The sequence below is a fragment of the Oncorhynchus keta genome, chromosome 22 (assembly GCF_023373465.1).
Source record: "Oncorhynchus keta strain PuntledgeMale-10-30-2019 chromosome 22, Oket_V2, whole genome shotgun sequence".
NCBI classification, from domain to species: Eukaryota; Metazoa; Chordata; class Actinopteri; order Salmoniformes; family Salmonidae; genus Oncorhynchus; species Oncorhynchus keta.
This window is the reverse complement of record NC_068442.1, coordinates 15,751,237-15,768,691: the sequence shown is the minus strand read 5'-3', so window position 1 is coordinate 15,768,691 and position 17,455 is coordinate 15,751,237. Positions and strand designations below refer to the sequence as shown.

The 17,455-nt window shown below is 40.9% G+C and overlaps 1 long non-coding RNA gene across 2 annotated transcripts; it reads right to left on the bottom strand.

Annotated features, from left to right (window-relative positions):
* Positions 1-323: 323 nt before the first annotated feature.
* LOC118400747 (uncharacterized) lies at positions 324-17,275 on the bottom strand. 2 transcript variants are annotated; one of them, XR_004829093.2, is made up of 3 exons: positions 17,223-17,275; positions 12,536-12,659; positions 324-2,298 (listed from the first exon to the last, which is right to left on the bottom strand). It is a non-coding gene; the product is annotated as an uncharacterized LOC118400747 (long non-coding RNA). The 2 variants fall into 2 exon arrangements; XR_004829094.2 differs by lacking the exon at positions 17,223-17,275 and adding an exon at positions 14,787-15,031.
* Positions 17,276-17,455: the final 180 nt, after the last annotated feature.

The window sequence follows — 17,455 nt, the reverse complement described above, 5'->3', positions numbered from 1 at the left end:
GGAGAGTAGGCCTGCATTACAATAAATCAATAAAAATCTAATTAAATTATAATAATTTCTACAGCATTTTACTTCAGTGTTTTTCTTTGTTGTCCAGTCAAACGTGACAACTGTCGTCCACTTGCAATCTACAATATAAACCGCAATATTCATGATGAAGAGAGCTTGCTGCCTTATATTTCAGGAAATATTTTCATGTAAAATGCATGTGAAATATCCCAGCCAACGCACAATTTGTAAGACTACTTGCACAATTGTGTACATTCTGTCTTTGGGGTTGCAAGAAAACACCATATGATTTATCAATTTAAACATTTAATTTTTTGTTAATGCAAAATATAAATGATAATAATAATAGTTTATAACAGTGTATTACTGTTCTGTAATTCTATTACATTTCATTGTGTCAGTCTTTTCACTCCACCAAAACAGCAGTATTTGGACTGTTTTCCAGCATGAATTAAACAATTTCCTTGACAACTTTGTAAGTGTTAGCATCAATACCAATGATAAGCATTCATTTAGTGTCACGGTCGTCCTCCTCTTCATCTGAAGAGGAGAGGCGAGAAGGATTGGAGGACCAAAATGCGGCATGGTAGGTGTTCATCATTAATTTTAATAAAGAAAACACTGAACACTAAAACACTATACAAAAACAATAAACAAAATAACAACCGTGAAGCTAATGAGAACTGTGCTGAAACAAGCAATCAACATAGACAATCACCCACAAACAAACAGTGAAACCCAGGCTACCTAAGTATGATTCTCAATCAGAGACAACTAATGACACCTGCCTCTGATTGAGAACCATACTAGGCCGAAACAGAGAAATCCCCAAATCATAGAAAATCAAACATAGACTGCCCACCCCAACTCACGCCCTGACCATAATAAATAATGAATACAAAACAAAGGAAATAAAGGTCAGAACGTGACATTTAGTTCTATTTACTACTTTTTGTCTGTCACAACAAACATGTTTTGATTATAACTACACAAAGACTGAATAATCCCTTCTTGATCTTACTTCTGTCCATCTGTTGTTGACTTTGGTCATCAGGATGGACACTGATTGAGGTCAAGGGTGAGATATTGGAGTCAATGTTCGTTCCATCAAATCAGACCTACACTGTATAATCCTAAACCTGATTTGGTGTCAGAAAATGGAGTCACTAATCAAGTCTGTCAAATCTGGAATTAGGAATAGCCTCTAATAGTTTAAACAACTCCATCAAAACAAGTCTAACTTCAGATTTAACCTACTTCAGAAATAACTGCGTTAAATATGGGAATATTTGATTGTATTATATTTACTAATTGACGTACATTTTATGTTCCTGAGGCCACCATTGTTTCTCACTCCCACCTGCATAAATTAGTTTGTTATATGAAAAAGTGGGAGCTGTATCCCAACCCATGGTGCTGTCCAAGGTACTGATACAAGAGGACTAAATGATAAGTTGTTTGCTTTGCACTATGGCCAGCTCCAAAGAGGTGGGTTTCTCTCAGCATGGTAGCCTATATTACAATTGTTTTTATCACCCATACCCCTGTGCTACTTTTTTATCATTCTAGTTTGAGGCAGGTGTCCTTAGGCCCACTCCCCACCCAAAGTGTTCTTTTGGTTCTCCACATTTACTATCCCTTAAAAAATTGATGAACATGAAGCAAGACACAAATGATCATTGTACATAATTTAATTGACAACAATGTGGAATCACTTACTTCAGGGTTTGTAAAGAGCAATGCCACGCACGCACGCACGCACACACACACACACACACACACACACACACACACACACACACACACACACACACACACACACACACACACACACACACACACACACACACACACACACACACACACACACACACACACACACACACACACAGCAGAGTTTGAATGTCACTTGTGACTTGAGAACATAAGTGTGTTTATGTTTTTCATTATTATTATTACATTGAATCAGTGAAAGAACAACAAATTCAAGGAAGAGTGAATGTGTGAATGTATTCCATGAAAAAATATCAGATTTCTCCAGTATTTTTTATAGTGATTTTTGCCAAAGTATATTTTAAGCATCCTCTTGCATAATCTTCCATAGTCTTCCCTCTAGCTTGTTGTGGTCCTCTGGTTCTGTGAACAGTGTAGGCTACTGTAGCTCCTCATGCCAGATGTATAAACTGACTATGACAGTGACAGAGATGGTTTTAACTGTCTACTGGTTGTTTGGTCCATACCAGGATCCCCAATAGGGTATGCAGAATCCTGACGACTCCATATCCAGACCTGAGAATATGACAGAAATAATTATTAAGAACACGCACATACACTATACAGTAAACAACAAAAGTTTGAACAAACCTACTCATTCAAGGGTTTTTATCTATTTTTACTATTTTTCTACATTGTAGAATAATAGTGAAGACATCAAAACTATGAAATAACATATATGGAATCATGTAGTAACCAAACAAGTGTTAATCTAATAAAAAAATGCTTTATATTTGAGATTCTTCAAAGTAGCCTTAATGACAGCATTGCACACTTTTAGGATTCTCTCAACCAGCTGCATGATGTAGTCACCTGGAATGCATTTCAATTAGCAGGTGCGCCTTGTTAAAAGTTACCTTGTGGAATTCCTTTCCTTCTTAATGTGTTTGAGCCAATCAGCTGTGCTGTTACAAGGTAGGGGTGGTATATAGAAAATAGCCCTATTTGGTAAAAGACCAAGTCTATATTATAGCAAGAACAGCTCAAATAAGCTAATTGTATCTTTATTTAACTATACAAGTCAGTTAAGAACAAATTCTTATTTTCAATGATGGCCTAGGAACAGTGGGTTAACTGCCTTGTTCAGGGGCAGAACAACAGATTTGTACCTTGTTAGCTCGGGAATTTGAACATGCAACCTTTCGGTTACTAGTCCAACACTCTAACCACTAGGCTACCCTGCCACTGTTTGGTTGCACTGCCTAAGAGAAACAACAGTCCATCAGTCCATCATTACTTTAAGAACATTTCAAGAACTTTGAAAGTTTCATCAAGTGCAGTCGCAAAAACCATCAAGCACTATGATTAAACTGGCTCTCATGAGGAACGCAACAGGAAAGGATGACCCAGAAATACCTCTGCTGCAGAGTTAAATGCACCTTAGATTGCAGCCCAAATAAATGCTTCACAGAGTTCAAGTAACAGACACATCTCAACATCAACAGTTCAGAGGAGACTGCGTGAATCAGGCCTTCATGGTTAAATTGCTGCAAAGAAACAGATACTAAAGGACACCAATAAGAAGAGACTTGCTTGGGCCAAGAAACACGAGCAATGGACATAAGACCAGTAAATGTGTCCAAACTTTTGACGGGTACTGTGTATAAAAAAGTATTTGGACACCCCTTCAAATTAGATGATTCGGCTATTTCAGCTACACCAGTTGCTGACAGGTGGATAAAATCGAGGACACAGCCATGCAATCCCCATAGACAAACATTGGCAGTAGAATGGCCTTACTGAAGAGCTCAGTGACTTTCAACATGACACTGTCATAGGATGCCACCTTTCCAACAAGTCAGTTTGTCAAATTTCTGCCCTGCTAGAGCTGCTCCGGTCAACTATAAGTGCTGTTATTGTGAAGTGGAAACGTCTAGGAGCAACAAAGGCTCAGCCGTGAAGTGGTAGGCCACACAACTCACTGAATGAGACCGCCAAGTGCTGAAGCAAGAAGTGCGTAAAAATCATTTGTCCTTGGTTGCAACACTCACTACCGAGTTCCAAACTGCCTCTGGATGCAACATCAGCACAATAACTGTTCGTCGGGAGCTTCATGAAATGGGTTTCCAAGGCTGAGCAGCCGCACCCAAACCTAAGATCACCATGCGCAATGCCAAGCGTCAGCTGGGGTGGTGTAAAGCGTGCCACCATTGGACTCTGGGGCAGTGGAAACGCATTCTCTCGAGTGATGAATCACGCTTCACCATCTGGCAGACCGAGGAACGACTCTGGGTTTGGCTGTAGCCAGGAGAACGCTATCTGCCCGAATGCATAGTGCCAACTGTAAAGTTTGGTAGAGGAGGAATAATGGTGTGGGGCTGTTTTTTATGGTTCGGCTAGGCTCCTTAGTTCCAGTGAAGGGAAATCTTAATACTACAGCATACAATGACATTCTACACTATTCTGTGCTTCAACTTTGTGGAACAGTTTGGAGATGGCCCTATCCTGTTTCAGCATGTCAATGCCCCCGTGCAGAAAGCGAGGTCCATACAGAAATGATTTGTCAAGATCGGTTTAGAAGAACTTGACTGGCCTGCACAGAGCCCTGACCTCAACTCCATTTAACACCTTTGGGTTGAATTGGAATGCTGACTGTGAGCCAGGCCTAATTGCCCAAAATCATTCATGCTCATTAATGCTTTTGTGGGTAAGTGAAAGCAAGTCCCTGCAGCAATGTTCCAACATCTAGTGGAAAGCCTTCCCAGAAGACTGGAGGCTGTTATAGCAACAAAGGGGGGACCAGCTCCATATAAATGGCCACAAGTTTAGAATGAGATGTCCACATACTTTTGGTCATGTAGTGTATATAATGCACACATTTTTCACAAAAAAGGGGAATAGTACAGAGACCCAAAACAAAACCTTTTTTGATTCTACTCACTTCTTCAGTCTACCTTGTCCTCCAAACCAGACATTGGACCCACCAATGTAACAGTACTGCAGCCCACTCTCACCCATTTAACAGTACTGCAGCCCACACTCACCCATTTAACAGAACTGCAGCCCACTCTCACCCATTTAACAGTACTGCAGCCCACTCTCACCCATTTAACAGAACTGCAGCCCACTCTCACCCATTTAACAGTACTGCAGCCCACTCTCACCCATTTAACAGAACTGCAGCCCACTCTCACCCATTTAACAGAACTGCAGCCCACTCTCACCCATTTAACAGAACTGCAGTCCACTCTCACCCATTTAACAGAACTGCAGTCCACTCTCACCCATTTAACAGTACTGCAGCCCACTCTCACCCATTTAACAGAACTGCAGTCCACTCTCACCCATTTAACAGAACTGCAGCCCACTCTCACCCATTTAACAGTACTGCAGTTCACTCACACCCATTTAATAGAACTGCAGTCCACTCTCACCCATTTAACAATACTGCAGCCCACTTTCACCCATTTAACAGAACTGCAGCACACTTTCACCCATTTAACAGAACTGCAGCCCACTCTCACCCATTTAACAGTACTGCAGCCCACTCTAACCCATTTAACAGTACTGCAGCCCACTTTCACCCATTTAACATAACTGCAGCCCACTTTCACCTATTTAATAGAACTGCAGCCCACACATATCTGACAAACAAACAGCATTATGAACAACAATATCTGGAATAGATGCTTAATTAAGAAGAAAGACAACCTACGGGATTGTATTTTAAATGCATTTTACTGCCTACCCGAAACACTTACACAACCCATAACAAAGCCAGATCCTTGTAGCAACCTCTTTATTTACACTACATAAACATAATTTATCTTTATCTTTTATTGATCTTTTATTCATTTTAGACACTTCCAGACATTTATTCAAATCTGAAATGCAAACTGAAATGCACTGAAACGCAAACAGTATTTTCCCCCCTTTCTGCAAATAGGCCCTGCATGCACTGTATTGCATGTTGTTCCTCTCCATTTGAACTCTGTATACATGGAGCTCTGTAGGCTTTAATCACTTCAGGGAGCCGGCCCAGACTCTTTCTCTGTCAATGTTCATCCACTCCCCCATTCAAACAGTCCCTTTCTGTCTCCAACCCCACAATGCAGGGTTTGTCCTTGCTCTCTTTGTCCACCTCTGATATATTTTTTGACTGCTCCCTCTCGTCAGACAGCATGCAGCATATGCAAATAGAGGCCCTTTTATTCGCCAGACCCCTCCCCTGAAGGGGAACAACCATGAACAACCACACCCGCATACAAACAGAGAGAGGTGTATAAATTAATACGCAAAAGGCCTGTACATGCACTTACAGAAACACACACACACAGACTCACAAACACAAACACTCAAACAAATAGACTGACATACCAGTTATTTTACACTGAAAAGTGAAAATTCTCTCTGGCTGGTATTACCACATCCATAAGGTGGTTCTGTAACACTAGAGTTTTATGCCATCCAAATACTTCTCAATTCAACACAACAATATAATACAATACAACAGAAGCATACTACCTCAAATATACGTAGGTAAAGCATGCAGTGAGTGGCAGAGGGAAAAGTTATATTACAGGGTGGAGGATGTATGAATTCTCTTATATAGGGTGAGGGTGCTGAGTCTAGACAGGGATCAAAGGTGTGGGGGGGTACCCTACAAAGATCTACAGAGGGGTAGACTGAGGGAGGGGCCAGACTGGAGCTATGGAGCGTAGACTGAGTATTTGGGGTTTGGGGGAAGACTGTGTGCTTATGGGGGACTAGACTGTGTGTCTGAACTTGGGGTGGAGGTGGTGGGAGGGTAGACTGGAGTTATGGTAAGGAGGTGTCTGATGAACATAAAGCAGTCCTTCCCTCAGAGCTGACATTCCAAAGCTCTGGCCCTGTGCCTTCTGTGAGTGTGCGTTTGTGTGTGTGTGTATTGGGGGGGCTGATGTGCAGCCTACTCCCACCCATTAAGACAGCTCTGACAGCTTGGCCTTTTCACGGGTGCATTGCTGAGCCAGCTGGCTTCCCTTCCTTAGCAACCTCCACAGGGGTCAAAGGGCACCCCCCCACCCCACCACCTCCAAGACCACCTCTCCCACTGGCCAGAGACCAGACAGCTTGGCAGCCATGAACTTGAGCTTGACGAACTTGACCTATACTACAAGACTACGTTGAAACAAAAAAGCATGCGCATTGCATCACCTGACCAGACGTGGATATTTGATCTGTCAAATAATGATCCAAATCAGATAATAATCTAGAATCAGTAGCACAATGATCAAAATGGAGAAGGAACCAGTATGCAGTATCAGCAAGGACTGAGAGCTACAAATCTATACAGTGCTATACTTAAGACTGAAACTGAGACTCCTCTTCCTAAGTGTTCCTCACTTGCAAATCTGCAGTATTTCTGAGGGATCGCACAATCATTACAGAACTGTAGATAGTACTATACAGTAGCTGTACATCTTCAATCAGATTAAGAACATGCAAAGAAAGAAACAGGTCACTCTCAAGACCTCCCACCACCCCACCTCCAAACTCCATCTTCCCCTAGTGTGATTATAATATGAGTACTGTATTAAAAGCTCAGTCACCTAATTCTCCTCTACTTTCATTAGAGCACAGAAGATCCCTGCTCCGGGACTCTGGGGGCAGACAGACATAATCTGAAAAGCCCTGGATGTGGAAACTTCTCCTGTGTATTCCTCTATAAGATACTTAAAGACAAGGCTTTGTGCTAGATTACTACCGGACAGAGTTGTATTAGGGAGCCCTGATGAGGCCAGCCTGACCCACATTGGACCCCCCCCACACACACACACACAGAAGTGAGCCAGGCTTAATATATATCACAGTGAGCCATTAAAACATTAATACTATCCACACAGCGAGAGGTGAATCCAGAGAGGTAACTTGGGAGATGTACTTATTTCATTAACTGTTTGTGGGCTCCATTACTCAAGTACAGAATGGGAACTGTGGGAACACACAAGATCAGTTTATGGTATGACTCACCCTCACTGAAATACCTCCAAACATTAAATAATACTTTATCCTAAACGCTCAAACAACAGTACTACGATTCAATTAATGCAAGGCTACAATATCTCTAATTTCTTCCCTTCCTTTTCAGGACACACACAGTCATCTGTGGCGGTCACCAAAACATATACAGTCGCTTCCCTATACCAGGAGCATTCAACTCTTACCCTACGAGGTCCGGAGCCAGCTGGTTTTTGGTTCTACCTGATAATGAATTGCACCCATTTGGTGTCCCAGGTCTAAATCAGTCTCTGATGAAAAAATGCAGTGGAACTGGCTTCGAGGTCCAGAGTTGAGTTTGAGGGCCCTATATGTAAATTACGTTTGTTCAGAGATTAAAGGAACATTTTGGCTGATGTATCCATACACGGGAGGGGTAATCTTGCGGAAACTATGATCCCAAATTGTTCTTAAACCATGTCTTAGTGCCACTGACCTCTCTGACCAATCACTGATTGGACATGGCCACCATTTTGATTGAAAGCTGGGGTTTAAAATTAAAGTATTCCTCCTTACACACCTCAATACTGATGTGTTATAATGAAATCACTTCAGTTCATAGGTCAACTCTCAAACTATACCACATTTGACATGTTTTGGATCACTTTGGTATTTTCTGTTATAGTTGATTTTCTGTTCAGATAGAAGTTTATGTTTTACTTCTATACCAAATTCCCATGAACTGGAACTGTAGAACAGAATGTATTTTATATGAACTAACTGTGTTCTTTCCTAAATGCAAATATGGCTTAGTGACTCATTAAAGAAAACACACAGGGGAACATTGTTTGTCTGTGAACACTGAACAGATGTGCCTGGACAGTACTGAGGCTGGGTGGGGGGTCTAAATACCTTTTGAATGAATGCATCCAGTATTTGAAAGAAACACCTGTCTCCTTTAAATGCTAGTATAGTGACCATGAATACATTTAGATTGCCTCACAAATCTGCCTCGGTCACTGACTCTCTTTGGCCACTGTGCCGACGACTGTAGCATCTGTCACATAGAGCTGACCCCCCCACCCCATCCCACCACACACACAGACACACAGACACACCCTCAATAACTCCCCCTAATTCTCCATTACTGACATGCAATTAAACGCATACAGGTCTTTTGATTGAGCTTGCGCCTCGCTGTTCCTCTGCTTACAGTAGCTTCTGCTCCACGCGGGGAGGCGGAGGGAAAGAAACATGGCCACTCACCCTATACACACTATCATGTGTCTCTCTCCTCCTCCCTCTTAGCATCCTTCAGCCTCTCCCTGCCCCTCTCTTTCCTCTCCTTTCCACCAATATGTCTTTTACCTCTTTTCGATGAGCAACTGTCGACATTTCAAAGTGGCGTTCTATAGCTGTTTTTAGTCTGTTCAAAAGCAGATTGTCTGTCAGACATATTTTCTTCCTCTCTTTGTTTGCTATAGCACAGTAGTACCACTCTTATAGAAAAGCGATGAAGTGTCATCTGAGTGAATTCTCTCTCTCTTTCTGTCCCCTTTATCATAGTTTCACATATGCAGTATATAAGAGAGACAGGCCTAACACAGTTACAGTATATAAAGAGCTGTGCGCATCATTCATCTGAATAAGAAGGGTAATACTCTATGGGCTGGTTTCCTGGACCTAGATTACATCTATTCCTGGACTGAAAAGCATACTGAATGGAGAATCTCTACTAGTTCCTTTTAGTCCAGGACTAGTAATAATGCTGTTCTGGGAAACCAGCTTTGTAAATATAAATGAGACATTCATTAAACCTGCATGATGAAGGAGATGGATGATGTGTCAGCTGTTTCAACACACCTTGCAGGTCCGCTGAAAGTACTCAGTCATTCAATACATCACTTTTCATCTACTTCAACCAAATGAACTACTATACCATTAGATTCCCTCTGATACATCCAGTGGTCTCAGTGGGTTTTCTCTATCTATACCTGGTTCCTCTGTGGAACCTGCTCCATGCACCCCAGAGATAAAATGAGGTAGAGGAGGAGAGCTTGGCAGAGAGGAAACACGTCAGATCCACTGATAACACTGAAACACTCCCTGCCTTTTATTGTCTCAAACTTAAATCTATTTTACCACTAAAGCAACAACAAAACAATCCATAACATAAAATACTAATAGTGATGAGTAACATTTCACCTGTAATGTGACTTATATTTCTATCATATCCCTTTGCCAGCTTGTGTATATTGTGTACATTGTTAGCGTACATACTGTATAACGGCAGTCAAATCTCCTATACGTTTGTCAAAGTATTTCCCAGTCCACAGCAATGTCCCTCTCAGTCATGCAGAGCAGACTGAATAGACTAATGAACCCAGTCAGGTGGCACTCTAGTGTGTGAACCTAACCCCACCCACCACTCCTCACACATCCAATCAACATATCAAATGCACATATTAAAACACACACCACATACACATTAAACCCAGTCGCTCACAAGACTCTCCTGATCGGTTAAAACATTCTAATGTCTGTGGCATCTGCTCATAGTCTAGTCTGGAGGGCCTTTCCCACCCTGCCCCCCGGCCCTCCAGGCCCAGGCCTCACCTCACCACCAGCCCTCACAATAGTGGGGATAGTTTTTTTTTTTTGGGGGGGGCAGCCTTTGAGGGGGAGAGAGAGTGGGGATGAATAATAATGTGAAAACGCAGACCTCTGTTCATTAACACACGAACGCAGGCTGCAGCTGCACACATTGGCCCTTAACGCAGACTCTCTCTCTTGTCCTCTCTGCTTTTCGCTCTCTCGCTCTCTCTTGCCCAGTTTCAGGTTGATGCAGGAACCGCCAGGGGCACAGGGTGGCATTTATACCAGACTTAAGTCTGATTTTGGTGTGTGCTTGTGCGTGTTTGTGCGTGTGTTTTGCATGTCTGACCATCTCACACAGTATCGAGTCATGTGCTTGTTGTAATAACTTTTATGGCAGCCTTAGCCATTATCAAAAAGGCAAAGACGTGGTATTTACTTAGATTACCTTATTCGAAAAGTGTTAAATGTAAAGAGAGGCCAAAGTATGCTCACACAGATGCACACACACACACCCCACATACATAAACTTGATTCTAAAAAAGATGAATATAGATTAATATGAATCAATTAATAATTTGGGAATGGCAAGTAACAGCCAATTATGAGCATAACTTTGTAAATTGTCCTTGATGTTTGTTTGATAATCTCACACAATATCTGAATAATTATTCCATATCATTCATCATTTAATTACACAGTAGGTACATGTGAGTTTGATGTAGTAAGATACTACAACTGTACTGTATAATTTGGAGCACTATATTAGTCTTCATCTGAACAAAAACGTTTTCATGAGAAAAAAACAAATAAGATTAAGAATGAATCTTATAGAAAAATCTATTTAGCCGATTATCAATGAAACATTTTAAACCCCATTCAAAATCCCTCGTTGCAAACTATTTGCATCAAGCAAGACAACCATCAACACAACCCACACTAGACTACTTCCCGAGTGCACTAAGCCTTTCAGAACAAAATGTCCCTGCCCGTAGTCTTTTTCATATCATTTTTTTAATCATCACTGTATGTCTAATAAATCACTATGTCTGTTTATTTCATGTAAACAACTCAATTTCTTCTCATTTATTTTCCTGAGCCTCCTTTTGCCATTGAAAGGCTCAGTCTGATCATGTGGGCGACAGACGAGTGGCCCCCCCTCTTGACAGCGAAGATAAATGTTTTAAGTTTAAGAGTTCATTTCATGGAATCCTACACATGTTGCCATGGGGTGTAGAGAAAATCTTGCAGTTTTAAAGCAAGTTTGATGCAATTCTACACATTTTGCCATGGTGTTGAGAGAATATTTTGCAATTTTACAACACATTTCATCCAATTCTACTTATTTTGACATGAGGTGGAGAGGAATGTTTGATTTTAATATGATATCTGAGTGAGACTGATTAACAAAATAAATAGGGGGCCGCCCTGGCTGATAATTTGACTATGGTAACACGTTTTGATAGCTGGCAGTTAAATTAACTTAGCAATCAAAAATATTTTTTGCTAACATGAGCTAATTAATTGGTTATCAATGACTGATATAACTAGAGAAAAACTGTTGATGCACAATGAAATTTAGAATTTGCACCTTGCATATTCTACTATTCTAACTCGTTGAGACCCCGACTGAGTTTTTTATTTTTTTTTACCTCAGTTACCCCTTCAAAGAATGAGGAGCCATATGCATATAAAAGATGGACTGGTTATTGGTCAGATCTGATCAGATTGTTATGTCATGCTGTGGGACAAAGATTCCATCCCGCCTGAACAGGCTGAAATTCCATGATCATATTTTTCACAATTTCAGAGTGTTATTTTGACGTCATAGTGTGGAAATATCTGTATTTTTTAAGGAAATCACGTTTTTGACTGCACTGCTCCTTTAAAATATTATATAACATAATCACGGTCTTCTCAGAATAGCATATCCTATTTGAGCGGGAGGAATAGGCCTTCCTTCCTCTACTGTAAAGAGTAAAACGCAGCCAAGAGAAAATTGTAGGCTTCCTGCAATCCTCCAATCGGTGCCAGCTCATTCATTTCGTTTGCCACCCAGCCCCCTGCCTCCTTCTCCTTGCCCCAACCCCTTCTCTTTTAATTAATAGTATAAGGCCATGTGTGATGTGGGAGGAAATAGGGAATACCCCCCCTCTCTCTTCACCACCTCCTAACAATTTTTCACCCCCATTCCCACTCCCACCTCTGGTACCCAACAGAGGACCATGATGCAACTCACCTCGTGTGCCAGCCCAGCCATTTTAGGTACCGCGGCAACGTCTCCCAAGATGGCTCCTTTCTCTCCTCTTTCAACACCCATCCGGCGGGGATCAGGCATAGTCTTTGTCCCCTCTCTTGTCTCCCTGTTGGCAGTACAGATGACATTAGAGGCTGGTGGGTGGGGTGTTGGGATAGGGGTTGGCAATTTCCAGATAGTTTCATCCTCCTATTTCTCTTTATGCAGTGATTCTGTCCCCTTTTTGTGCTCCTTGATCACACCAAGTTGTGAACAAGTCACCTGTGGAGAAAGCAGGTGGACGAAAGAAAAACATACACCATGATATTTGGTGATTATTACCCTTTTCAAAGCCATGGCAACTACCTCTTCAGATTATTTTTAAGAGACAAATATGGACGCACAATTCCTCTTGTTCCTTAAAATGTTAACATATAGAGCATTTAAAAATGACACTACAGAAACCCATTCTGCTTTCATCTAATTATTTTATGACATACATCTATACACACTCTACTTACACAGATGTACTTTTTTTTGTTGGCTGCCTGAGGAGTTGTCTGACTCATGCATTACATTGATACAGCTGGAGATGTACAGTAACAGTGTGTGACTGACATGTGCAGAACCCAGCATGCTGTTGGTCAATATCTTAACCCATTACCTGTGCATGATGACTGATGCAGGATTTAAAGGATTTAAAGCTAGTACGGGTAACACATGCACGCCTCTCCCAGGAATTTCTCCCCAAGTCATCCTTATTACATCATCCACCCAAGCTAACAACACCACAATTAACGAAATCAAAGGAAATCTATACTATTGCAAGACTTTGTGATGGCGTACAGAATGCCCTGACTATACTGTAAAGACCACACTGAGTGAAAGCTCGTTCCAGGCATGCAAGGGAAAAGAACTAGGACTTTGACATAAATCCAATCTCCCTATCTGAATCAAAGCAATTAGCCCGGCCTGGGCTGACAGTGAGCCTGCTGCAGCAGGTAGTTAAAAGGGATGAATGTAAACTCATCTCACTTTAGTGCTCTCTAGGCTTTACAATCTCAGTTGCTTAATTCTCTGGCCAAAGCACACAAAGTAGGTGAAGTAGAAAGTTAAGAAGTGTGGGCCCTGTATCCTGGATGTCCCTGCCCTTGTTATTGAGAGGACACAATGTATTGGTAGAATTACGCCCAAGGTCTCAGACACTTCAATTGTAACTGCAGTCTGCAAGTGTTTTTCTTACCTATGGGTGTATTCTTAGAGTAGGCTTACCTATACCATTCACATTTAGTTGCATTTCTAGTGTATTGCATATTCAAATAGCCTACACTGCCTAGAACACGTAGTGCTTTACTGGCAGGTTTAGCCTACACTCTTATTTGGCTATTCTTTCAAACATTCTTTAATTGTTCGTTTCCTAATGGCTTGAATAAGGAATAGGCACACTGTAATATTTTTTTGCCAAAATGTAAGAGATTAATTTAAGTTAGAAGGTGTGAATCGTGGCCATGGCAAAGTGCTGGCAGGGTGGTGGTTGAACGTGGCGGTTTAACTTAATACGCAGCCAGAGAGAGCGAGTTGTTTTGCATTCAGCACCATGTTCTAGAACGGCCTGAATGGATAGCTCACGCGCAGGCAGACTCGGTGGATAATCGCCTCGAGAACACAAACTAATCCAAACACATCGAAACAGATTCATACCTCGTCAGTGACTGCGACTAATGCCACCAACCAACATCGGGCCCTAATAAGCATAGGCCTATATTCACAAATGTAATCGAGTCATGTGCTTGTTGTAATAACTTTTATGGCAGCCTTAGCCATTATCAAAAAGGCAAAGACGTGGTATTTACTTAGATTACCTTATTCGAAAAGTGTTAAATGTAAAGAGAGGCCTGTAGTCCTTATTTGGCCACAAACATGGTCATAAGAGTAGCGCACACCCTTACCACAAAGGAAACAGCCAAAAAGGCCTAGAAAAACGAACAAATGTCCTCAAGCCAGTCGAGGCGGGCATATATTAAGGAATGTTCACGATGTCAGAGTTCGGATAAAAGTAGGCTTACTTCTGCTCATATTTTGTTTACTGAAATAAAAAAAGGCAGCCATTTCAAATCAATTGTTGATTTTGTTTGATTATATTTGTAACCATAAATATTAAAAACACAATAATGTCTAACAAATTACATTGCAAGCATTGTGACAACAAATACGTTTATTGTTTTTACAATTAACCACATGACGTGTTGCTTACCTTTGAGGTGGAACTTGGCGAAACTTGTTAGAAGGCCTAATTAGTTGTAGGTATACCCTAGGCCTTATTTCCTACCTGACCGTGAATGTAGATGTAATTTCTACTTTCGGTTATCTAGCTTTATGACAGGTATTTAATACTCATACAGCTAGATAACCAAAGACAGAAACCGACCTCCGGTTTACAAGCATTTTCGTAGACTAGTTTGTCTTGCTGCCTCGTACTCATGACCGATTGGTGAGCGGTAGTGATGACGTGCTTCATCCGACACCTTGAGAGAGGAAGGAATGATAGATATGATTTAAATTTGTTATGACCATAATAAATGTCCTTTTACCAATGACGGCCGAAAATAACTGGGGAAAATGTTCTATTATATTCTAGAGATGTCCATATATTCTATTCGGAGATGTTCATGTGGCGTGAGGACAGGACACTGACAGCGAGTCATCAAATTACTTTTTAAAGGACCAATAAGGACAAGATAGACCTGAATAAACATTGACTATAAGTGAGTGGCGTTTATACAGTTAGGCCTGTTATTATAATATATAGCACCATCTTTCAGGCTATGGCAACAAAAAGGCCTACACTGATTGACCTTATCATTGATAGGCATAGGCCTATCATTCGATTATATTTAGTTTTCTAATCATTATTAGGAAGTTCATCAACAGGTAGGCTAGAAAACGTATAGGGTTACACTCGATTTGAGTTAAAAAATGTGATTGCCTTTAATTGAAGGGGGGAAATATATCCAAACCAATTCAGTTCGAACAAAGTGGCTAATTTATTGTTCTACGATCAAGATAGTTTGTATAATGTGCGTATGGGACTTGGTTATGTTGGGCCTATATATAAATTATCTGTCGCCTGAATGAAATTAATCAAGTGTCTTATCTTAATTTAGAAGATATCGCCACAGCATTGTGGAGATTTTGGAGAGGTTTCCTTGTCAAAGCTTTTCATTTATCTCAGAGACAGAAAAAAAACATTTCCTGGTGTGTCTAGTATCAAATCATAGTCTAGTAAAGTAGTCTGCGTTATATCTTGAAAATGATAATTGTATTCTTAGTAAGTAATTCAGTAAATGTGATGTTACGAGTGTTGATTAATTGGCATGAGAGGATAGCGCCAACAGGTCCTCTCCAACAGGTGCTTTGTTACATTTCATTAGGCTAATATTAATGGACAATGCTTACACAGAAATAAACTATTAAACTTCCACTGAAAATAGGCAATATGACTCAAAGATGTGAATAGCTTACATTTGATTTACTAAATGACTTATTAGTTGTGTAAGGGTGGGTGTAGGCTGCATAGGGCCTACTGATTTGGTTTGCATTTGGACAGTTATTTTCCTTCTATCCATTAATATACAATTTACTGAACAACAACCAAACTTAAGAGTTCCTTGTCTGTAATCAAACTAACTAAATGTGAATAAAGACAATCAAAAGCAGACCTAGGCTCACAAGTTCTTCCTAGTCGCAATACGAACCATTGTTTGTTTTGTATTTTAAGAACAACAACACTATTAGACTTAGTGAAAAGTATTTTTAAAGACTGAATGATTTGTCTATATGTCACTGTTTAGAAGTTTAGCATATTTAGAGGATGACTTGGACGTGAAACTGAATTTGAGATAGCGCGGCTATAACGCATGATATGGCGAATATATCGCGTAGGACTCGGCCCTCATGCTGTCTTCAGTTCAAGCACGTTCCGATTTACAAACCACCGAACCTTTTACAAACATACAAGATAGAAAAGAAGGACTATGCTATATAATAGACCATAATTCAAACGCTAGTAATATGATTGTCGAGTTGCCTTTGTGTGCCCCTAGGCCTGGTCACTTTTATTGAGAGTTCTTGCCAATGACCTAGTTCCGAATCAAGGGCTAAATTCACATCAAAAGCAAGGCTATAGCCTGGATAGGAAAATCACAGTATTTTAATCTATTAGTCTACTAAAAATTGCACAGTACATTGTTATAACACTTCCGACAAGAATGTCGGCTACTTTTCTATTCGATGTAAATAAATAACATATGCCCCCAATTTATTATAATGTACCCGATGCCAGAAGCGCACGCCTATTTATAACCAATGCACAACAAAAATCCGATAATTGTAAGTAAAAGGTGACCACCAGCAAACCAGACACATCCAAGGCAGCAGGCAGACCATGGACATGACGAGAGAACAGATTCCTTGAAAGGTGCAATCTATCCTTATCTAAGATACCCTGTCTGTTTGCAGTGATGCCGCTATAGCTTACTTGTGTTTAAGTCCTAGATTAAGAACTATTTTTTTTTGAATCCCCATTTTTCAGTCTTCAGTTCTATCTTTCCCTCCACGTGTGTATGCTATGTCTAGTTAACTCGCGCTCTCGCTCCTCATCTGTCCGACCTATCATTGCATTAATACGCACCGTATTCTCCCCCTAGTCCGTCTCCTTCCCTAGTCCTCCGAGCTCTAGCCTACTCACTTCGTGCGCGCATCCTCTGGTGACAATTTTTGCACACCGTGACGCCATTCCAGTGGCAGGTTGTTGTATGTCCAATCACAGAACCCGATGAAAACGAAGGTTTTTGTATGTGCGCATGTGTTGGTAAGGTGCATGATGTTGGGAGTCCTTCTGTAAATGTCTTATTAACAACCATT